Source organism: Adiantum capillus-veneris, chromosome 14 (genome assembly GCF_014529385.1).
Source record: "Adiantum capillus-veneris isolate H3 chromosome 14, ASM1452938v2, whole genome shotgun sequence".
In the NCBI taxonomy this organism is placed as follows: Eukaryota; Viridiplantae; Streptophyta; class Polypodiopsida; order Polypodiales; family Pteridaceae; genus Adiantum; species Adiantum capillus-veneris.
In genome coordinates, this window is record NC_140944.1 from 111,846,769 (window position 1) to 111,859,344 (window position 12,576).

Here is a 12,576-nt window from a genome sequence, read left to right on the forward strand (position 1 = left end):
ATGTTTGTGAAGGCTGTATTTTGGGTAAGATGCAGCGTTCTAAGTTTCCAAAGGATGGTTCAGTTTGGGCCACATGCAGGTTGCAGCTTCTGCATTGTGATGTTTGTGGACCCATGCAAACTCCGTCCTTGGGCAATTACTTGTACTTCATGACTTTCATTGATGATTACTCCAGCCATGCATGGGTATTTCCGCTTAAAGCGAAGTCCGAAGTTTTTATGTGCTTCAAACATTTTCTGGCTATGGCTGAAAATGTCTCAAAATGTACTATGGGCACCCTCCGTTCCGATCGTGGGGGGGAGTATATGTCTCATGAATTTAATGCATTTCTGGCTAGTCGTGGGATAAAACACCAATGTACAGTGCCTTATACACCTCAGCAAAATGGTGTTGCTGAGAGGAAAAACAGGTCACTGACGGAAATGGTATGATGTATGGTCAAAAGTCAAGCTTTACCGCATTCTTTTTGGCTTGAGTCCATCATGTGTGCCACTTATCTACTTAACAGGTGTCCTACGAAAGCCTTGCAGTCTATTACTCCATATGAAGCATGGCATGATAGAAAGCCTTCTATTCAGCACATGTGTGTTTTTGGCTGTTTGGCATATGCTTTGGTGCCACAAGTGCAGAGCAGAAAATTGGATGATAGGGTTGTCAAATGTATTTTTGTTGGTTATAGTGCTGAAAGCAAAGGTTACAGGTTGTATCATCCGCAAACAAAACGTATTCTGGTTTCTCGGGATGTAGTGTTTGTGGAAGATTCTGTTCAGCCCTTGCTATCATGTACTAGAGACAGTAATGTAAGCTCAAAGGACATTTATGACACTTTGTTGCCTCTTTTCAGTGGTGGAAATACGAATGTAAGTTCCAATGAGGCAAATGTACAGCCTATGGGGGTTTCTGAACATGTTCTAGATCAGCCTATTAGTGATGCAGATGTACATGATAAACTTGATGAGGAAAGGGCTGAAAATGAGCAAGCTAGAGGTATGCCAAAATGGTTGGTGCACACTTTGCGTGACAGTAAATTGGATGCACCTTTGTCTAGTCGTACTCGCTCAGGCTCTCGCCATGCATCTCATGCATCGGATTGTTATGCTTTGGCTGTGTCTAGCTTACATGATGTTGAGGAGCCTCTGACTTTTGATGAAGCACAAAATTCAAAAAATTGGATGGCTACCATGCAATCAGAATATGATGCACTTATAGAAAATGACACATGGACTTTATGTGATTTGCCTCCGGGCAAAAAGGCCATTGGTACGAAGTGGGTTTACAAGTTGAAACGCAAGCCAGATGGTGAGATCGATCGCCATAAGGCTCGACTTGTTGCAAAGGGTTATGCACAGCAAAAAGGCATAGATTATGAAGAGACTTTTGCTCCCACTTGTCGTATGACTACTGTGCGTTTTCTATGTGCATTGGCAGCTCATTTTGGTTGGGATGTACATCAATCAGACATTGTTACTGCTTTCTTGAATGGTGACATATTTGAGGAAGTTTATGTAACGCAGCCTCGCGGTTTTGTCATAAAAGGACAAAAGGACAAAGTTTGCAAATGTAACAAGGATTTGTATGGGTTGAAGCAATCTCCTCGTGCTTGGTATGAGAAAGCTGACACTCATTTAGTCAAACAAGGCTTTCATAACAATCCAACAGAAAGCACATTGTACGTAAAGCGTGAGGGTGATGTACTTCTCATTGTGGTTCTTTATGTTGATGATTTGCTGATCATTGGACCAAATGAGAGACATATTGCTGAATTTAAGGCTGATTTGAATGCTACTTTCAAGATGAAAGATTTGGGGCTGTTGCATCATTATTTGGGTATACAGTTTAAGCAATGTGATGGTGGTATTGCCTTGTGTCAGAAAAGTTACATAGAGACATTGCTATGTAAGTTTGGACTTGAGGATTGCAAACCTATTGTCACTCCCATGGAAACAGGTTTGAAGTTGAGTCTACATGATGCTGGTAATCCTGCTGATGTCACTCTTTACCAAACTGTTGTTGGCTGCCTCATTTATGTATGCAACACGAGGCGAGATATCCAGTTTGCAGTCTCACAGGTCAGCAGATTTATGCATAGCCCAGCATCTAAGCATTGGCAGGCTGTCAAGAGGATTTTCCGCTACCTTAGTGGCACTTTACATCTTGGCTTGTTTTATCCCAAGGGGGGATCATTGCCACCAGACTTACATGCTTTTTCGGACTCAGATTGGGCTGGTTGTTTTGACACGCGAGTGTCCACAAGTGGTTTTTGTTTCATGCTTGGCAGTTCATGTATATCATGGTTGAGCAAGAAGCAACCTACTGTGGCCACTTCGAGTTGTGAGGCTGAGTACAGGGCAGTCTTCACAGCTACGGTTGAGTGTGAATGGCTCAACGCCTTATGGCTGGTTTGGGTGTTGGACAGGACACTGCCAACACTATCTACACTGACAGTCAGAGCACATTGGCAGTTGCGAGGAACCTAGTTTTTCATGCTCGCACAAAGCAGATTGAGGTGCATTACCACTATGTCAGGGAGAGGCTCTCAACAGGAGAGATCACCTTGGCTTATGTGCCAACACAGGACAACCTTGCAGATCTTTTCACAAAGGCATTGTCTCGTGAGAAGCTTGAAGCTTTCCGCAAAGCTTTGGGCTTACTCCCCTTTGTGGACTGATCCTGTCCTCAGAGCATGGCACTTCCCTTTACTCATGTGCCAGCTCTCGTTCACCGCATCACTCCAGGGGGGATTTGTTACCATATACATGTGGTAGTGATGTGTGTGAGCACACTAGGACCGCTTACGATATACATGTGGTAGTGATGTGTGTGAACGCACTAGGACCATCGGGGCATTTTTTCCCTCTTTAGGAGGTTTTTCTCCCCCGTGAATTGTATATACGCCCATCACTCTAGGGCTATCTATCTTTCCATTGCACACTAAGTAAAACACTCTCCATTCTGTGCCTTGAGCTTCCTTCGTCTTCTCCAAGCTGTGTGTGTTTCTCTGCAACCCTAATTCCAACAGAACTGACACATCCCCATCCTTTATACCTAAGCTATTGTCGCATGCTCTGTCTATCGATCCCCCCATAGTATTGTGGTGTAGCTCCTTTTAATTTCATTGGTGACCTCTCTAACAAAATCAATAGGCAACCACTCTTTCAGCACACAAAAACTTGTATTAGAATTTAATAAACCAAAAACAGTCAGCAGTGTGTAAACACCCTTAACTTTGGCATGGGATATTGTGCATGGGACATTTAACTGGGTAGGTGAAGTTTGGTTGTCATTAACATGCTCGATTGATTGAAAATCGTAAAACTCAAAGAACTAAAAGCAGACTCGTTTTTTCAGTATTTTAAAAATTAAAAGCAGGCTCGTTTTTTAAGTGTTTTTAAAAATAAAACATGTTCTTTTTTTAGTGTTTTTAAAACTAAAAGCAAGCTTGTTTTCTAAGCACTTTATATTTCATGTTGTGACTATATTATATAGTGAATTATTATTTCTAATATATATTTTATAAAACAATAATTGTTGTTCGTGGGAACATGAACGTGCAATATTCCTGGCGGCTTGTGGTTATGGATAGAGTTTTAAGGATATCAATCTATTCTATTTACACCCGCTGTATCAATCAAAACCATGCCACTGCTCTTTGATATTCTTACCTTCTGCTAAACACTATTAACCCATGGGGAGATGCATTACAGTTTTTGGTCTAGGGCGAGGACAGAAGCTAGTGCTTATGTTTGATACCAGGATTTATTCTTTGACAGTTGCTTCTTTGCAAGAACATTTTGAACTTCGTGATGCTAATTTCTATCTTCGTCCACTAACATTATCTGGACCGCAAGTCAAGGTAGAAGCTACTATATCATGAGATGGTGAGCAAACTTTTATGCTTGATCATGAACAACACCAATTCTACAAGGTGGATATGAGAAGTGAGGATCAAATTGATGCTGGCATTGACAGAGTTTCTCAAGACATGAAAGACAAGAAAGTACCTCTCTCTGAGATCAATGTGAGTGTTATTGACATGATTAAGTGCATGCCATTGCAAAGCAATTTATATATTGCCCTCCATCAAGCCAAGAAAGTGGTTTGTACTGATGAGCTCCCAGCTTATTATGATGGGTATATTGCTTTTGAATTATCGCCAGCTGGTAATTCTTCAGGTATGAGTGGTATGGAGCAAAGACATGATAGTCACATGTGGACAGAGTATGTCACTTGTAGCAGTGATAGTTTTAATGGCATTGTCAGATTTAGTAGATGCTCTAGGCATTGGCACTGCATCAACATTGATTGTCCATTTTATTTGCGCTCAAATATGTTCAATGAGTCTCAATGGCGAGGTCGGCTTGTTAAATCTAGTACTAAAGGATTGATCTCTTCTCAGTATTGCAGACTGGTATGCACCCATTGTGGAAAAATTCCCGAATATGTATCTATATGTCATGCAGTTATTTACTATTGTTTGCCTAGAGATAAGCATAATTGTACTAGGTATGCTTTGCATCTTGGAGAAGATAATCATCCATGTGCAGAAGGGAGGAGTCGGATGGTTGAAAGTCACATAGATGAAATGTTGCTTGATCGAGAAAGTCGGGACCCTTTGGTGAATGCGAAACAATTGGAGCGGGCCACCACTCATGATCTTATCATGGAAAAGCTTATTGGAGCGGGTTCAACTGCAAGTGCTATGATTGAAGATTTGGAATTTTCTGAATTCCTTGACAGTATGACTCCCTTGTCAAATAAAAGGAGAGTCGAACGAAGTTTGAAGTCTGCAAAAAGATCAAATAATATCACTTCAAAAGGTCTTGAGGTAGTGCTTGACTTGAAAAGCAAGTGCAGATATCTTTTTATCCATAGTATTCTTTTTCCAGGCCAATTGGGTGATAAAGTACAACCTCATGTATCTAAAATGTCAATTAAGGGACCGGGCAGTGGAGTTGATTTGGTGAATCGCATGCATCCTAGAGGTAATTTGGAGCAAATGTGGATGCACTTTGATCATGTTCACCGTGTTTAAGGATGGCCGACTATGTCAACACATGTCTATGACCCTTATGTACGAGAGCTACTCACCATTGCAACTGTTGAGTTTAGCGTGGAAAATAAACATGCTCAGATTGAATTTTGGAAGATGTTGAACAATGTGGTTAAGCAACAGGGTTTTGATAAGCCAGAGTTCAGGGGATTTATGGCAGATGGAGCCACTACCAATTGGATTGTTTTGCGTACTATTTATTTTGGAGGAGCAAAGAAGTCTACTCCAAATAGAGAGAGATCATGTTTGTTTCATTGGGAGCAAAGTATGGTTCGACATACTGTCGACTACATCCGTCCATATTTCAAGAGGAGCACAAGATTTTGAGTCGCAAGTGGAGAACTGCACCTATAGAGAATGCGGCTAAGCATTGTAAGGGAGAGCTTAGAAGATTTTGGAAAACAGGAATGGCCATTGAAGGGGAAATTGCTTCATTGGAAACATGGTTGGCTTGGTGGGATGTACGAGTGTCTCATTGCGGGGAAAGATTTGTATCACAAGATGCTGCAGGTATCTTTGTCCCTAACACAAACTTGTCTAAGTCAAAACATGCTAGTATGCATGCCTCGGTTGGTTAAAAGGATCACATAACTTTGTATGAGGCAGCATGTGCACATATGGCTTTAGCTGTGCTTCAAAGTGTGAAATATAATGCCTATTTGAAAGGTGTTGGGAGCTCCACCAGTCCCAGCATTAAAGATTTGGTAGATCGCTTCATGAACCGACCTTCATCTACTTCCACGACAGCTAGAAATAAACTAGTTGACCTCACACATTCTTCAATCCATGAAATGGGTGTCAATAGTCTTGAAATGAATAGAAATATACTCCAAGAAAAGAGTATTAGAAAAAAGAGGCCAATTTTTGCTGATGCAAATATTGTCTTGCAAGAGGATAGCCACAGGCCAGAGTATGTTACAATGAGAACTTCAATTGGTGGGCTTTAGCACAAAGAAAAAACTTCAAAGGATGTCCCATATCTCGAAGTAAATGTAGCAAAGTCAGTTTGGGCATAAGGAGAACAGAACCTGGGCGAAAGATGACTTGTTTCGGTGTGGTGTCAAAAGATGGAGATCGATGTGGGCGGTTCATTAATGTCTGTTCAACAGATGCCAAAATAGGGGTGCCAGCTCCTTGTTTTTGGGGTTGCAGGAAATATCCTCCATCTGGTTCACAATTGGGAGTCCTTGTGGAAGGGTTCATTTGGTTTTGTAACTCCAATAACATGCACACATGGAAGGTTCATAGCATAGTTGAAGGGCCACCAGGTCCAGCTCCCGGTGTTTGGGTGGTCGCAGAGGGCACAAATTTGCAACCTCAAGAGGTAACGCAATTGCAAGCCAATGGTTTTGTTTTGCAAGTAGGAGTTACATCAGCATCAAGAATGCATGAAACAGTTCCATTGAACCAAAGAGTTGCTAGCAGCATCCGTCCCAAATTTAGAGATGGAAAGATTGTGAAATGGAGATCACGATTAACAAAGGAGTTTCATGGCAAGATTGAAGTGGGTAGAACCATGGCAGCAGAGTTGGTGCGAGAGGTCATTGTGGTTTGCAATGAAACACATTTTTTCTATGCTAATACTGTGGGGTCACGTGCAAAGGGAATGACATAGTCTGTGACAATGTCGGATTTTCCTAGATGTACTTGCGAGGATTTTCAAAACCGGGAAAGCAAGCGCCTTGTGTATATGCCATGTAAGCACATTTACTTCATATTTCTGCAAGTACTTGACCTTGACCGTCATGCTCATGAGTTCATGCACCAGGCGGCTTTAACGAAATTGGAGTTAGTCCAAGCACTTGGAGGTTCACGGATGTTGATGCAGCCTTAAAGGCTTGTGGACCTTGCTATGGTTTTATAGAAGTAGTTTTTTCGGTGATATGTGCTTATGGCTATTAACTTTTGCCCCGAATATTCTAGTGCGGCAGTATTTTTTTTGTTGCACTCTCCATTTTGATTTGTAGATGCAATACACCTTTTTGGTTAATTTCAATGTTGATGGAAGGTTTTTGGCATGTGTTAGAGATAGAACAATTTAAAATTATTTTTATAGGTAGGGAGTATCTCTAACCAACAAAAATCCAAGATATTGTGGTGTGTGGTCGACTCTGCCTACACGACCAAACCAAGTGTGCCTCTCTCTCATCCAGCACCTCCTTATATTACCATCAAGCAATTACAACCATAACATGTCTGACCACATTAGGTGGCCGGACTCTACCTACATAACCAAAGACCACAATATATACAACTAATATATTGCACAAGGATATAAAAAAACATTGTAAGTTTTGCAAAGTTTATGGTTTGCGTAATTTTGTGTCAAAAAAAATTGTTAGTTTTGCTCGATTTATGGTTTGGTCGATTTTATTGGCTCGGATTTTGGGATTCCTCCACTTTTATTAGAAAGGGAATCTTTGAAGTATCGCCAAGTTGCGGACTCTAAAGAAGAGGAGTAGAAAAGGAAGGGGGAATTAGAATAAGTGGAGAAGAAACAAATGGGCTAGTATAAGCACCCTATTTACAAAGCTAGAATCTATACTAATAGATAAAAGGGGAGGGGATTCCGCCCCCCCCCCCCCCCCCCCCTGCCACGTGGCGACTCCTAGAGAGTCAGGGACCTCACGGGCGGGCTTTTGGATAGTCACGACCTCTCTCCGTCAAGGCTTTTCAAAAAAACCATCATCGCCAGCCGCCTACTCAAGTTGGCGCGCCCGGCGATGCGAAGTGTTGATCAATGCGGGCGGAGAGAGAGAGAGAGAGAGAGAGAGAGAGAGAGAGAGAGAGAGAGTGGAGGTCGCGGTCCTGCTCCTGCTCCTGCATTCCTCACATGCGCTCCAGAGAGAGAGGTCCTCCTCAAGAGAGAGAAGAGAGAGAGAGAGAGAGAGAGAGAGAGAGAGAGAGGTCTGCCTCATCCACCCTCCTGCGGTAGAGAGAGAGAGCATTTTCCTGCCATCGTTGGGTCCTCCTCAAGAGAGAGAAGAGAGAGGTCTACCTCATCCGCCCTCCTGCGGCAAAGAGAGAGAGAGAGCATTTTCCTACCATCGCTGCTGCGGTAGAGAGAGAGAGAGAGAGGGTCTCATTCTCCAATAGAGAGGGCCTCACGCCATCGCAGGAGCTACCCGGCTATCCTCACGCCATCGCTACCCGGCTGCTACTGCTTCTCTCGCGGACTACGGCTCCATCGGATGACTACACCACCGACTGCAGGTATAAGCGTAGCGCTCTCTCTCTCTCTCTCTCTCTCTCTCTCTCTCTCTCTCTCTCTGCTTTGTTTCCACCTGCGAGCTGGGCTTGTGCCGCCGCCATAATGAACTGTCACCCTCTCCCACCATATTATGCAAACGCTCTCTCTCTCTCTCTCTCTCTCTCTCTCTCTCTCTCTCTCTCTCTCTCTCTCTCTCTCTCTCTCTCTCTCTCTCTCTCTCTTTTCTACCTACGAGTTGGGCTTGTGCTGCCGCTGTATTTTATCCAGTGAACTGTCACCCTGCGCCGCCATATTATGCAAGAAATGAAATGAAATGAAGCCGCCATATTATGCAAGAAATGAAATGAAATGAAGCCGCCATATTATGCAAGAAATGAAATGAAATGAACCCCCCCCCCCCCCCCCCCCCCCCCCCCCCCCCCCCCCCTCCTTCGACCTGCGCCTGTGTATTGTTATGGAATGAAATGAAATGGAATCTAATGTTAGAAAGAGAGAGAGAGTCTCATTTTCCTGAGAAGGCGTTGTTTTGCTTTATTATTTTAAGAATAAAAAATTTGTGTTGGTTATGTAGGCTTTGGAGATGCCAGAGATGCACTTTCAATACAATATGCTAAAACTAGAATTTGTGTTGGTTATTGTAGGCTTTGGAGATGAATTGCTTCATTATTTTACGTGATTCCAGAAATGCAAAAAAAAATTTGTATCAATACAATATGCTAAAACTAGAATTTGTGTTGGTTATGTAGGCTTTGGAGATGAATTGCTTCATTATTTTACGACAAATTACATGCTACTAAGCACTAAAAAACGGATTTTGAAATTTTAAAAGTACTTTTGGGAATTTTGAAATTTAAGGGGTATTTTGGGAATTAGCACAAAAAGTGCTTGAGGAGCTTCCTGTCCGAGATGTCAAGGGGAGAGAGAGAGAGAGAGAGAGAGAGAAGTAGGCGTGTGTTGTTTTTTGATGCGATCAATCCTCCCAAGGGTGCATTGATGTCCAATAGCAGGGTCAGGAAGCCTTGAGCTATTTTAAGAGGGGTCATTTATAGACCTTGGCCCTTCGACCTTGGTCATTTATAGACCTTGGCCCTTCCTACCTAGGATGTCGTCTCTTGGAATGCACTGATTGTGGGAATGCACTAAGCCAATATTTGTGGACGCCCATGAAGTTGCCAGTCACGGCCCACACCTACTGCGTGTCAATGCCCTTGCTATTCCACTCGAATGCCTTGCCACATGTATTAGCGTTGCCACTACCCTCCTCTATAGCCCATAGGCATACGTATATTCTCTATTGTGGTAGCCACCGGCTAAATGACCACCAAAGAACCCTAAAGAGATTTTCCTCTTTCCCCTCTTCAACATCCTTGGCTACTCACAATCGTCAACAATCAAGGAGAAGATGGTAGAGAGAGCATTCTCTGGGGAGATGGATGAAGTGGGGTTATAGGTGAAGCTTCAATGGAGGAGGGTGTTGGGTCCAGCTTGAGGATATCAAAGGTTGGGGATGGGAAAGAGCGTGAAGGTGCTGACATAATCGTCCATAAGAGAAGCGTGGGAGGGTGGTATTAAGGATGGTGTAGGAGTAGCGATGATGGAGCTGGTCCATTTCTAGAATCTTCTTGGCTATGAAGGGGTAGGGTGTTGCTGTGGAGTTCATGGTGGCCTTTTCCACACAACCTAGTTTTTGGAGTTGTCCATCCACTGGATGGGAGCTTTGAACCACTGATTGCAGCCAGTATGAAGTGCATGGCCACGAAGTCCCCCATCACGGCCCACACCGTGAACTCGAATGCCTTGTCACATGTATTAGTGTTGCCACTATCCTCCTTTATCGCGTGCAGACATACGTATATTCTCTGTTGTGGTAGCCGCCGACTGAATGCCCCTTCAGTAACCCAAAGAGGTTTTCCTCCTACTTCTCTTCAAAACATCAGACAGAACTCCATCTCAATGTTGGGTGCTACTCTCACGCAGACAATGATGGGTACATGTATGAGTGCTACGTCACATATGTTGTAGAACTATAGAGAGAAGTAGGAGAAGAAGAAGACAGGTTTTAAAGTTGCACGCTCAACCCCATGAGACCTCAAGGATCAACAAGAGTTGAACTCATAGATGCCAAGAAGATTTGGGTTGTTTTCGGCTGATGCGAAGCGAGGGTGTCGCTTCAGATGCAATCACATACGCTTGCATCTTGAGGGCAAGGGTCATGGTCACAAAGCTCTAGGTTGTTTTTAACAAATGCAAAGAGAGGGCATGTCTCCAAATGCATGAACCTTGAAGGTATGTGGCATCACACAAGATGCTGATATGGTGTGCGCTCCTTACCGCACTGTCGAAGCAAGGGACTTGCCAATACACCGTGTGCGAGCCACAAACGGCTCCAAGCACACAACAAGCCTAAACTAGCAAGCTCAAGAGAGCAAAGGGTGTGTCACTCACAGCTCTACGCTCGCCTTCGTGGTGGATTCCTCGCCGCGATGAAGAAGAAGCTGCAGTCGTGCCGCGCTCAACCGCCTCGCCGCCGTCGTGCCTTCGTAATGCTCGATCGCACACACACTCTCCCTCTCTCTCTCTCTCTCTCTCACACACACACACACACACACACACGAGGAGGTGAAGAAGAAGAAGATGGAGATGGAGCAAGAGCACTCTTCTATTGCACAAATGAGAGAATGAGTAAAAATTAGGTTTAGTTGGCTTTTATATGAGCTCACCCCATTCACACTTGGGCGCCCATGCTTAGCCAACTAATCCCTTGAATGTCCAAGTTAAAGTGCGCCTCTCATCGGCGATCACTCTACCTTTCCCTATTGGTCCGACAAGCCCGGTACCTGGCTCTACCAAATACATAATACAGTTACGGTGTCCGCGTGCCGTGAGGGTTAACATGCCCCCCTTCCTGATGTAGATTCCGTCCTCGGAAGCTATTGAGTTGAAGCTGGTTCGTCGAGGTGGAAGAGCATTTGAGATGAATGTCCTTAGCCTTCTTCAGTCCCTGCAAAATCAAACAACATTGGCACAGTAATTGCATTCTCTTAAAAAGCATATGCAGTTTTAGGTAGAAAAATTGATTGGTCAAAGAATTTCAAACAATTTGTTAGCAATGAACATTAAATTGCAATGTAATCAAATGCATAAACAGATGTAAAGGTAAAAAATTAGACAAGTCTGGGGTCGCTAATTTGACGGTCGAAAGGTACTAGAGATCGAATATTAATACCATGGGTAAGCTTCTTAATTTTCTGTGGTCAATTAAGTTGTTTAATCGCGAGAGCCAAGTATTCATGTTCGAGGGCTGACTAGAGGCTATACCTAGAAGACCTTGTAGTTAAGCTACCATAAAAGGAATTTCTCATGAAATCATCGCCTGGCTGATTACCTTTCCTTTGACCCCCCAAAGTCTTTTCACAGTGATTCAATTTGATGTGTGTGCTTATTTTGTATGCCTTGGGTTTTTTTCTTTTCAGGAAAAGCGCCCACACTGGGAACCTCTAGGGCTCTAGTACCATAGGCGATACATGTGAGTGAAGTACCAATTTAAGCAGGGATTTCTCTTCCAGCTTAAAATTTTACATTGTGGCACTTTGATTTTTTGTTTGTTCATTTTTATCATTTTAATTTTGTAACTTTGGGGGGTCATATAACACTGTTACCCTCCCCAGGCTCATCACATTAGTAAACTCCCTTTATAATACTTAAGCTAAAGGTCAATAGGGTTAAGCCCACTAGAAAGCCCTAGTACATTTCACACAATGCTGCCTAAATCGGATTAAGAACCTAAGTAACCATTGCTTATTAGGAAGGCATTCCCCATGGTATTAAGAGAAGATCTCTAACACCTAACTTGGTCAAACTAGCTTAGTCGGACTGCTTGATTTTTACACCTAGACAAGTGATTATGACAAAACATTACATTGAATTAAATGTTTGATAGTAAGCAAATGCGGTGAATATTATGCTACCAATCACAATCAAAGCAGACAAACATGGATGCAAAAAGATAAGGGTAATGCTAATGGACAAGAAACACCTGTTTGTGTCGATGGTCGCGCTTGATTTGAAGTGTGAACGAGAGAAAGGTTCCATGAACGTCCAAATCCTATCAATAGCAACATGCTCCTGTACACACTAGGAAACAAAAGGAATACCTCCAGGAGGCACATTAGTGGGAAAAGAGAACTTCGCTAATCACTCAACTCTAAAACAGAAACACTCCTATCGTACTAATCTTACTTACCCTCCATCACTCAAGTGATGAGGATCAAAGGTGTTTTATGGCATAGGTTTCTGTTTCACTGTACCAGATGTG